Source organism: Panthera tigris, chromosome E3 (assembly GCF_018350195.1).
Source record: "Panthera tigris isolate Pti1 chromosome E3, P.tigris_Pti1_mat1.1, whole genome shotgun sequence".
Classification (NCBI taxonomy): domain Eukaryota; kingdom Metazoa; phylum Chordata; class Mammalia; order Carnivora; family Felidae; genus Panthera; species Panthera tigris.
This window is the reverse complement of record NC_056675.1, coordinates 5,429,841-5,439,620: the sequence shown is the minus strand read 5'-3', so window position 1 is coordinate 5,439,620 and position 9,780 is coordinate 5,429,841. Positions and strand designations below refer to the sequence as shown.

At 42.2% G+C, this 9,780-nt stretch overlaps 1 protein-coding gene across 1 annotated transcript in view; it reads left to right on the top strand.

Annotated features, from left to right (window-relative positions):
- The first annotated feature begins 259 nt into the window (after positions 1 to 259).
- Positions 260 to 9,780, top strand: part of LOC102966546 (oncomodulin) — a 29,309-nt gene continuing 19,788 nt past the window's right edge. The window contains exon 1 of the mRNA XM_042972050.1: positions 260 to 327. The gene's annotated coding sequence lies outside the window, so the exon portion shown is untranslated. The remainder of the gene's footprint in view (positions 328 to 9,780) is intronic.

Sequence of the window (9,780 nt, the reverse complement as noted above, 5' to 3'; positions counted from 1 at the left end):
TGGAGGATAGTGACTGCTTCTCTGGGCCTCAGTGGGCTCATCTATAAAATGGGTATATTCAGTGGCCTGGGAATGGACAGAGAGTCGGTGTAGTACCAGCTCTGCCTCCGAGCAGTTGTTAAGGAGTCGCTTCATTGCTTACATGGTAATGGCTCAACCCTATTCAGCAATGGATCCGCGATGTCCAGGAAGAGTACAGGAAGTACATAAGGAAGTGGAATACAGGAAGTCCAGGAAGATAACATAAACCGGAAGTGGAAAAGGAAACCGGAAAACAGAGGCCTAAAACGGACCTAAGGAGGAGGATAACAGAGAACTGGATGCAAGGTAATCTCTGTTCCCCCAGAGTTCAGCTCCAGGTAGAATTTCCCTCGGATTTACTCGCTCTGCCCTTCAGAATCGCTGCGCCCCGCGTGTGAACAGGAGGGCAGCGAACCTCTCATTTACATAGAGCATCTGTCTTTTCAAGTGAATCCTAGACGGAAGACGTTCTCCTATTCCTGTTTTCCCAGCCATGTCCTCGTCACCTTTCCGGGCATTCGAGACTCACCAATGTCCTAATACAACCCGCTTTTTCATGGAGCCCCAACCAACCAGTGTGGGCGGCTTTGGGCAAGTCAACGCCCGCTGCTCTGGGGTTCTGTTGCTTGGGGGCACTAACTTCCACGCTCTCCATGGGGGATTTTTCCAGCCACTACTGTGGTGACCAGATTCACCACTGCTCTGCTCTCAACAGGGTGGCCACAGGGCCCACCTACAGGGTGAGGGGAAAATATTCTCTGGGTTGAAGTTACAGACGTTAGAACAATCATTATTAATCAAAGGGGACTGTAGTGGCCCTTGGGCAGCGATGTGAACCCTCATCCCTCCCCCCCCAGAAATAACATCTTATTGTACTCTTTTTTTAATTATGTTTTTATTTGATTTATTTTTTAAATTTACATCCAAGTTAGTTAGCATATGTTGCAACAATGATCTCAGGAGTAGATTCCTTAATGCCCCTTACCCATTTACCCCATCCCCCCTCCCACAACCCCTCCAGGAACCCTCAGTTTGTTCTCCATATTTAAGAGTCTCTTCTGTTTTGTCCCCCTCCCTGGTTTTATATTATTTTTGTTTCCCTTCCCTTATGTTCCTTTGTTTTGTCTCTTAAAGTCCTCATATGAGTGAAGTTATATGATTTTTGTCTTTCTCTGACTAATTTCACTTAGTATATAATACCCTCCAGTTCCATCCACGTAGTTGCAAATGGCAAGATTTCATTCTTTTTGATGGCCGAGTAATACTCCATTGTATATATAGACCACATCTTCTTTATCCAGTCATCCATCAATGGACATTTGGGCTCTTTCCATCCTTTGGCTATTGTTGATAGTGCTGCTATAAACATTGGGGTGCATGTGCCCTTTTGAAACAGCACACCTGTATCCCTTGGATAGGTACCTAGTAGTGCAATTGCTGGCTCGTAGGGTAGTTCTATATTTTTAATTTTTTGAGGAGCCTCCATACTGTTTTCCAGAGTGGCTGCTCCAGTTTGCATTCCCACCAGCAGTGCCAAAGAAATCCTCTTTTTCCGCATCCTCACCAACATCTGTTGTTGCCTGAGTTGTTATTGTTAGCCATTCTGACAGGTATGAGGTGATATCTCACTGTGGTTTTGAGTTGTATTTCCCTGATGATGAGTGATGTTCAACATTTTTTCATGTGTCAGTTGGCCACTGGGATGTCTTCTTTGGACAAGTGTCTATTCATGTCTTTTGCCCATTTCTTTACTGGATTATTTGTTTTTTGGGTGTTGAGCTTCATATGTTCTTTATAGATTTTGGATACTAACCCTTTATCTGATATGTTGTTTGCAAATGTTTTCTCCCATTCCATTGGTTGCCTTTTAGTTTTGCTGATTGTTTCCTTTGCTATTCAGAAGTTTGTATTTTGATGAGGTCCCAATAGTTCATTTTTTGCTTTTGTTTCCTTTGCCTGCAGAGATATTGAGTAAGAAGTTGCTGCAGCCAAGATCAAAGAGGTTTTTGCCTGCTTTCTCCGCGAGGATTTTGATGGCTTCCTGTCTTACGTTTAGGTCTTTCATCCATTTTGAGTTTATTTTTGTGTCTGGTGTAAGAAAGTGGTCCAGGTTCATTTTTCTGCATGTCACTGTCCAGTTTTCCCAGCACCATTTGCTGAAGAGACTGTCTTTATTCCATTGGATATTCTTTCCTGCTTTGTCAAAGATTAGTTGGCCATACGTTTGTGGGTCCATTTCTGGGTTCTCTATTCTGTGTCTGTTTTTGTGCCAGTACCATACTGTCTTGATGATTACAGCTTTGTAATACAGCGTGAAGTCTGAGATTGTGATGCCTCCTGCTTTGGTTTTCTTTTTCAAGATTGCTTTGTCTATTCAGAGTCTTTTCTGGTTCCATACAAATTTTAGGATTGTTTGTTCTAGTTCTGTGAAGAATGTTGGTGTTATTTTGATAGGTATTGCATTGAATATGTAGATTTCTTTGGGCAGTATTGACATTTTAACTATATTTGTTCTTTCTATCCAGGATTATGGAATGTTTTTCCATTTTTTTGTGTGTCTTCTTCAATTTTTTTCATAAGCTTTCTATAGTTTTCTGTGTATAGCTTTTTCACCTGTTTGATTGGATTTATTCCTAGGTATTTTATGGTTTTTGGTGCAATTGTAAATGGGATTGATTCCTTGATTTCTCTTTCTGTTGCTTCATTGTTGGTGTACAGGAATGCAACCAATTTCTGTGCGTTGATTTTATACCCTGCAACTCTGCTGAATTCATGGATCAGTTCTAGCAGTTTTTTGGTGAAATCTTTTGGGTTTTACATATAGACTATCATGTCATCTGCAAAGAGTGAAAGCTTGACTGCCTCCTGGGAAATTTGGATGCTTTTTATTTCTTTGTGTTGTCTGATTGCTGAGGCTAAGACTTCCAATAGTATGTTGAATAACAGTGGCAAGAGTGGACATCTCTGTCTTGTTCCTGACTTTAGGGGAAAGCTCTCAGTTTTTCCCCATTGAAGATGATATTAGTGGTGGGTCTTTCCCCAAAAGATATGGCTTTTATGATCTCGAGGTATGATCCTTATATCCCTACTTTCTTGATGCTGTTTATCAAGAAAGGATGCTGTATTTTGTCAAATGTTTTCTCTGCATCTATTGAGAGGATCATGTGGTTCTTGTCATTTCTTTTATTGATGTGATGAATCACACTGATAGTTTTGCAGATATTGAACCAGGCCTGCATCCCAGGTATAAATCCCTCTTGGTTGTGGTGAATAATTTTTTTAAATGTATTTTTGGATCTGGTTGGGTAATATCTTGTTGAGGATTTTTGCATCCATGTTCATCAGGGAAATTGGTCTATAGTTCTCCTTTTTAGTGGGGTCTTTGTCTGGTTTTGGAATGAAGGTAATGCTGGCTTCATAGAAAGAATTTGCAAGTTTTCCTTCCATTTCTATTTTTTGGAACATCTTCAAGAGAATAGATATTAACTCTTCCTTAAATGTTTGGTAGAATTCCCCTGGAAAGCCATCTGGCCCTGGACTCTTGTTTTTTGGGAGATTTTTGATTACTAATTTGATTTCCTTACTGGTTATGGGTCTGTTCAAATTTTCTATTTCTTCCTGTTTCAGTTTTGGTAGTTTATATGTTTCTAGAAATTTGTCCATTTCTTCCAGATTCCCCATTTTATTGGCATATAATTGCTCATAATATTCTCTTATTATTTTTATTTCTGCTGTGTTGGTTGTGATCTCTCCTCTTTCATTCTTGATTTTATTTATTTGGGTCCTTTCCTTTTTTTTTTTTTTTTTTTGATCAAACTGGCTAGTGGTTTATCAGTTTTGTTTATCAATTTTGAAACCAGCTTCTGGTTTCATTGATCTGTTCTACTGGGTTTTTTTTTGGTTTTTGGGGGGGGGGGGTTGGGTTTTTTGTTTGTTTGTTTGTTGTTTGTTTTTGTTTTGATAGCATTGATTTCTGCTCTAATCTTTATTATTTCCTGTCTTCTGCTGGTTTGGAGTTTTATTTGCTGTTCTTTTTCCAGCTCTTTAAGGTGTAAGGTTAGGTGGTGTATCTGAGACCTTTCTTCCTTCTTTAGGAAGGCCTGGCTTGCAGTATACTTTCCTCTTATGACTGCCTTTGCTGTGTCCCAGAGGTTTTAGACTGTGGTGTTATCATTTTCATTGGCTTCCATGTACTTTTTAATTTCCTCTTTAACTTCTTGGTTAACCAATTCATTCTTTAGTAGGATGTTCTTTAGTCTCCAAGTATTTGTTACCTTTCCTAATTTTTTTTTCTTGTGGTTGATTTCAAGTTTCATAGCGTTGTGGTCTGAAAATATGCACGGTATGATCTTGATCTTTTTGTACTTGTTGAGGGCTGATTTGTGTCCCAGTATGTGATCTATTCTGGAGAAAATTCCATGTGCGCTGGACAAGAACGTATATTCCACTGCTTTAGGATGAAATGTTCTGAATATACCTGTTAAGTCCATCCAGTCCAGTGTGTCATTCAAAGCCATTGTTTCCTTGTTGATTTTCTGTTTAGGTGTCCATTGCTGTGAGTGAGGTGTTGAAGTCCCCTACTATTATGGTACTATTATCAATGAGTTTCTTTATATCTGTGATGAATTGATTTATATATTTGGGTGCTTTCACATTTGGAGCATAAATATTTACAATTTTTAGGTCTTCTTGGTGGATAGACCCCTTAATTATGATATAATGCTCTTCTTTATCTCTTGTTACAGTCTTTATTTTAAAGCCTAAATTGTCTAATGTAAGTATGGCAACTCTGGCTTTCTTTTGTCGACCATTAGCATGATAGATGGTTCTCCATCCCCTTACTCTCAATCTGAAGGTGTATTTAGGTCTAAAGTGGGTCTTGTAAATAGCATATAGATGGATCTTGTTTTCTTATCCATTCTGTTACCCTATGTCTTTTGATTGGAGCATTTAGTCCATTGATGTTTAGAGTGAATACTGAAAGATATGAATTTATTGCCATTATGTTTCCTGTAGAGTTGGAGTTTCTGGTGGTGTTCTCTGGTCCTTTCTAGTCTTTGTTGCTTTTGGTCTTTTTTTTTTTCTCATCTTTTCTCTCCTCAGAGAGCACCCCTTAAAATTTCTTGCAGGGCTGGTTTAGTGGTCACAAACTCCTTTAATTTTGGTTTGTCTGGGAAACTTTTAATCTCTCCTTCTATTTTGAATGACAGCCTTGCTTGCTAAAGAATTCTTGGCTGCATATTTTTCTGGTTCAGCACATCAAATATATCCTACCACTCCTTCCTGGCCTGCCAAGTTTCTGTGGATAGGTCTGCTGCAAACCTGGTCTGTCTTCCCTCGTAGGTTAAGGACCTTTTTTCCCTTGCTGCTTTCACGATTCTTTCCTTGCCTGAGTATTTTGTGAATTTGACTATGATATGCCTTGTTGATGGTCGGTTTTTGTTGAATCTAATGGGAGTCCTCTGTGCTTCCTGGATTTTGATGTCTGTGACTTTCCCCAGGTTAGGAGTTTTCCACTATGATTTACTCATATAACCCTTTTACCCTTTTTTCTTTCTCTTCATCTTCTGGGACCCCTATGATTCTGATATTGTTCCTTTTTAATGAGTCACTGATTTCTCTAATTCTTAAAACATCTTTTGCCTTAGTCTCCCTTTTTTTTTCTGCTTCATTATTTTCCATAAGTTTGTTCTCTATATCACTGATTCACTGATCTGCCTCATCCATCCTTGCCGCCATGGCATGCATTTGAGATTGCAGCTCAGCTATAGCATTTTTTATTTCATTGTGACTAGCTGTTACTTCTTTTATCTCCGCAGAAAGGGATTCTAATCTATTTTTGACCCCAGCTAGTATTCTTATTATTGTGATTCTAAATTCTGGTTCAGACATCTTGCTTGTATCTGTGTTGATTAAGTCTCTGGCTGTCGTTTCTTCCTGCTCTTTCTTTTGGGGTGAATTCCTTCGTTTTGTCATTTTGAAGGAAGAAAAAGAATTAATAAGGTCAAAAAAATTAAAATTAAAAAATTAAAAACACCACACACACACACACACACACACACACACACACACACAAATATCAAATAAATGATGCTAGATCCTAGATGTGTTTTGGTCTGGATGTTGAAAGGAGCTTGATGTATTAGAGAAAAGGGGGGAGGGATGGAAAACATTTGAAAATTTGAAAAAATTAATACAATGACATAGAATAAAATGAGATGATGGAAGTAAAATATAATTTTAAAAATTTACAAAAATGTGGGGCACCTCGGTGGCTCAGTTGGTTAAGCATCTGACTTCAGTTCAAGTCATGATCCCACAGTTCATGGGTTCGAGCCCCACATAGGGCTCTGTGCTGAGAGCTCAGAGCCTGGACCCTGCTTTGGATTCTGTGTCTTCCTATCTCTCTGCTCCTTCCCCACTCAAGCTCTGTCTCTCTCTCTCAAAAATAAATAAACATTAAACATTTTTTTAATTTACAAAAACATAAAAAATATAGTAGAAAAAAATTAAAGAAAAATATTTTTAATAAAAATTGAAAATAAAAAATTTTTTCTCTTTCTGTATTCAAGAAAAAGAAAAGAAACAAAAAAGAAAAAAAAGAAAATTGAATAGATGGACCAGTGAACAGACTGAAATATGATTGAAATTATATCGTTTTCTCCTATAAGTCAAACTCTGAAGCGCTTTATAGTCTGTAAACTAAGCAGGTGGAGAGACTTGTGTTCCTGAAGAGTGAGGTTGGCCCAGTTGGGCGGGGCTTAGTGTAACGGCTCCATTCTCCACTAGATGGAGCTGCTTGGCTTGCTGGGGTGGATTGTTGTGGTGCTTGTGGGTGCGTATGCGTGGGAGTGGTAAAAATGGCGTCACCCAGCTACCCAGTCTCTAGTATCAGAACTCTGTTCTCCCCCATCAGCAATTGTGCAGCCGTCCTTTCTCTCTGGCTTCCATCCACTCCCCACTTTTACACTGTCCGTGACCAAGCCATCAGGTTGCCAGGTGTCACCTCCCTCCTGAGTTTTATCTCAGATGCGGCTGTGTTTCCTGACCCCTCACTTCTGAGGGACTGCGGCTTTGACCCGCTCTGCCCCTCTGAAGGAGGGTCTCACCGAGCAATGGCCAGTGCTGGCCACACCCAGGAACATCTGCAGGACCGAAACCCAAAGACTGCGGCCAGGTGCCAGCCCGCCCCAGAGAAAGTTCACGTGATCGTGTAGCGGCAGTGTTTCGGGGACTATGGAAAATCACAACACGCATCTGGCACCAGGCTTCAACCTCGATGACCTTGTTCCAGCACCAGCAAATGTGGTTGATCTCTGGGGTCTGCTGTGAGGTTTGCTTGTGGGGTGGCTGCACAGCCTTTACCCGATTTCCTCCCAGCAGGGGAACCACCTCTCCCCATGTGGCCTAAAGACCCCTGGGCCCCACTCTGCTCCTGAGGATTCACCCTTCTCACCAGAGCACCGCTGGGTATTGAGCTGTGGAGTTTCAGACTCTGCACTCCCCCTGTTTATAGAGTCTTAATGGAATTTAAACCCTCTCCTTTCTCCTTTCTCCCTTTTTTGTTCAGTCCCTGCAGTTGTTTCCACTTTTCCACCTTCTCTCCAACTGCTTTTGTGTGGGGTGGGGGGGGTTGCTTTTCCCGTATTCTATCCAACCCCCGTCCCTGTCCTCTCTCCACAAGCAAAAACAGCTCCCTCCCCTCTGTGCCTTCTCTCTCTCCCAGTTCACCTCTCCGCACCGCATACTTGCTGAGTTCTGTGGTTCAAGTTGTGCAGATTGTTGTGTTAATCCTCAGATCAGTTTTCTAGTGTGCAGGATGGTTTAATGTTGATCTGTAATTATTTTTTTAATGTCTATTTATTTTTGAGAGAGATAATGGGGGAGGGGCAGAGAGGCAGAGAGAGAGGGAGACACAGACTCCAGGCGGTTAGCACAGAGCCTGATGTGGGGCTCTAACTCACGAACCGCAAGATCATGACCTGAGCCGATGTCAGATGTTTAACTGACCGAGCCACCCAGGCCCCGCCCCCCACCATGAAGGAGGTTCTTAACAGCCTTGGTCCAAACCAAGTCCTTAAGGAACCCTTCACAGCACCCTCTCTCTTCCAGCCCTTTCTGCACTCCCGTGTGCATCATGGAGGCTTCTTTGAGACCCAGGGGGAGCTTTGCAAAGCTTCAGTTTTTAGAAACACATGTTTGTATACTACCCACGTGGTTAATTACCACCATCGGCCTCAAGGGGTTATTAATACTCAGAACCAGATGTAACATTTCATAAATAAATCTTTTACAACTCACAGGTGGCAGATACATGTACATAACCGATCACTGTTTACACTGAGGCTCAGTGAGATACACAGCACACGTGTGCATCCTGTCTCTCCTCAGATCTGAAATGACTGCTTTCTGTGTACACGTGCTGAATCTCAGTTATTCACACTTGCGTGTGGTTTTTTTTTTCCTTTTCTCAATGATTCTGAGACATTTGAACATTTGTTCGGCGGATATTACAATGAATAAGGAGAGAAAATACCTTACTCTTTTTGTGGAATTAAGTTTCAAACGAGGTGGGAGGAGGGTAGAAAGAACATGCAGAACGTCCATAGACCTGGAAATACGGATTTCCATATATATTTTTTAACAGATTGATGTTCTTGATGACATTATGTTGACTTGTCTATGTTGTCAGATGTTATGGACAAAAGGGCATCATATGGAGGAAAGAGTAATGTGGTATTTTTTACAAAATCACGTGAATTTGGTATTTGGAATCCTATATCCTATCCTTAGGAGCCTCTTTTTAGCATGGACTTGGCTCCCAAAACTATGACATTTAGCCCCAGATTGGGGTTTCAGTCCAGATCTATCCACTGGAAATAGAGTGTGGTGAGAGAAGTCAGTAAAAAGAAGAGACCACGGGGAGGGGAGTGGGGGGGATGCTGAGCCAGCGGAACTGTCTGGAAGCTGAGCAGCCCATGTGAAGAGCGAGGCTTCTTCCCCCACAGAGCGGCCCAGGCTTGGAACGTCCGGAGCTTTCTCTATGGGCACCACCGAATCCGTGTCCTTGGGAGAGGCCGGTGTGGGTGAGATGGAGAACAGCAGGATGGGGACCCCCCGAATCCCATCCGCAAGACTCACGGACAGCAGCAGCAGGGACCAGTCGTTGCTTGTGGTCAGCAGAGCGTGTGTCCAGAGTGGCCAGGTGGTCACCAGGCCCCGGCCTAAGGACCTCGTGGCAGTGACAATGCTCCCAGCCCCACGCCCTGCCGGGCGACACCCACAACGCATGACCCAGCGTGGAGGGAACATAAGGCAAGCTGAGGGCCAAGCACAAGCTAGCACGACCCCCTCCCCCCAGGTGGGACATATGTGATGCCCCTCAGGCACTCCCGGCTGCCCCAGAGCAAAGGAAAGGACAGAAAACAAATGGTTAAACTGACAGTCTCCATCAGTTTACAAATCAGAAACTCCCTACTGTCTTAATGCTAATGCTTTGCTGGAGGGAAAAACAACCTTAGCTGGACAGTACTAGCCCTCCGGTGATCTGTAAATCCTCCCTAGCATATGGAAACCCCTTTAAGAAACTTCCTCTTGACTGTATCTCCTCCACCCCCACAGGATATAACCAGTCGCTCTGCACAGCCCCGGCACAGCTCTTTCTGCCCACGGGTCCTGTTCCCGTGCTTTCATAAAATCCCTTTTTTGCACCAAAGATGTCTTCAAGAATTCTTTCTTGGCTGTCGGCTCCAGACCCCA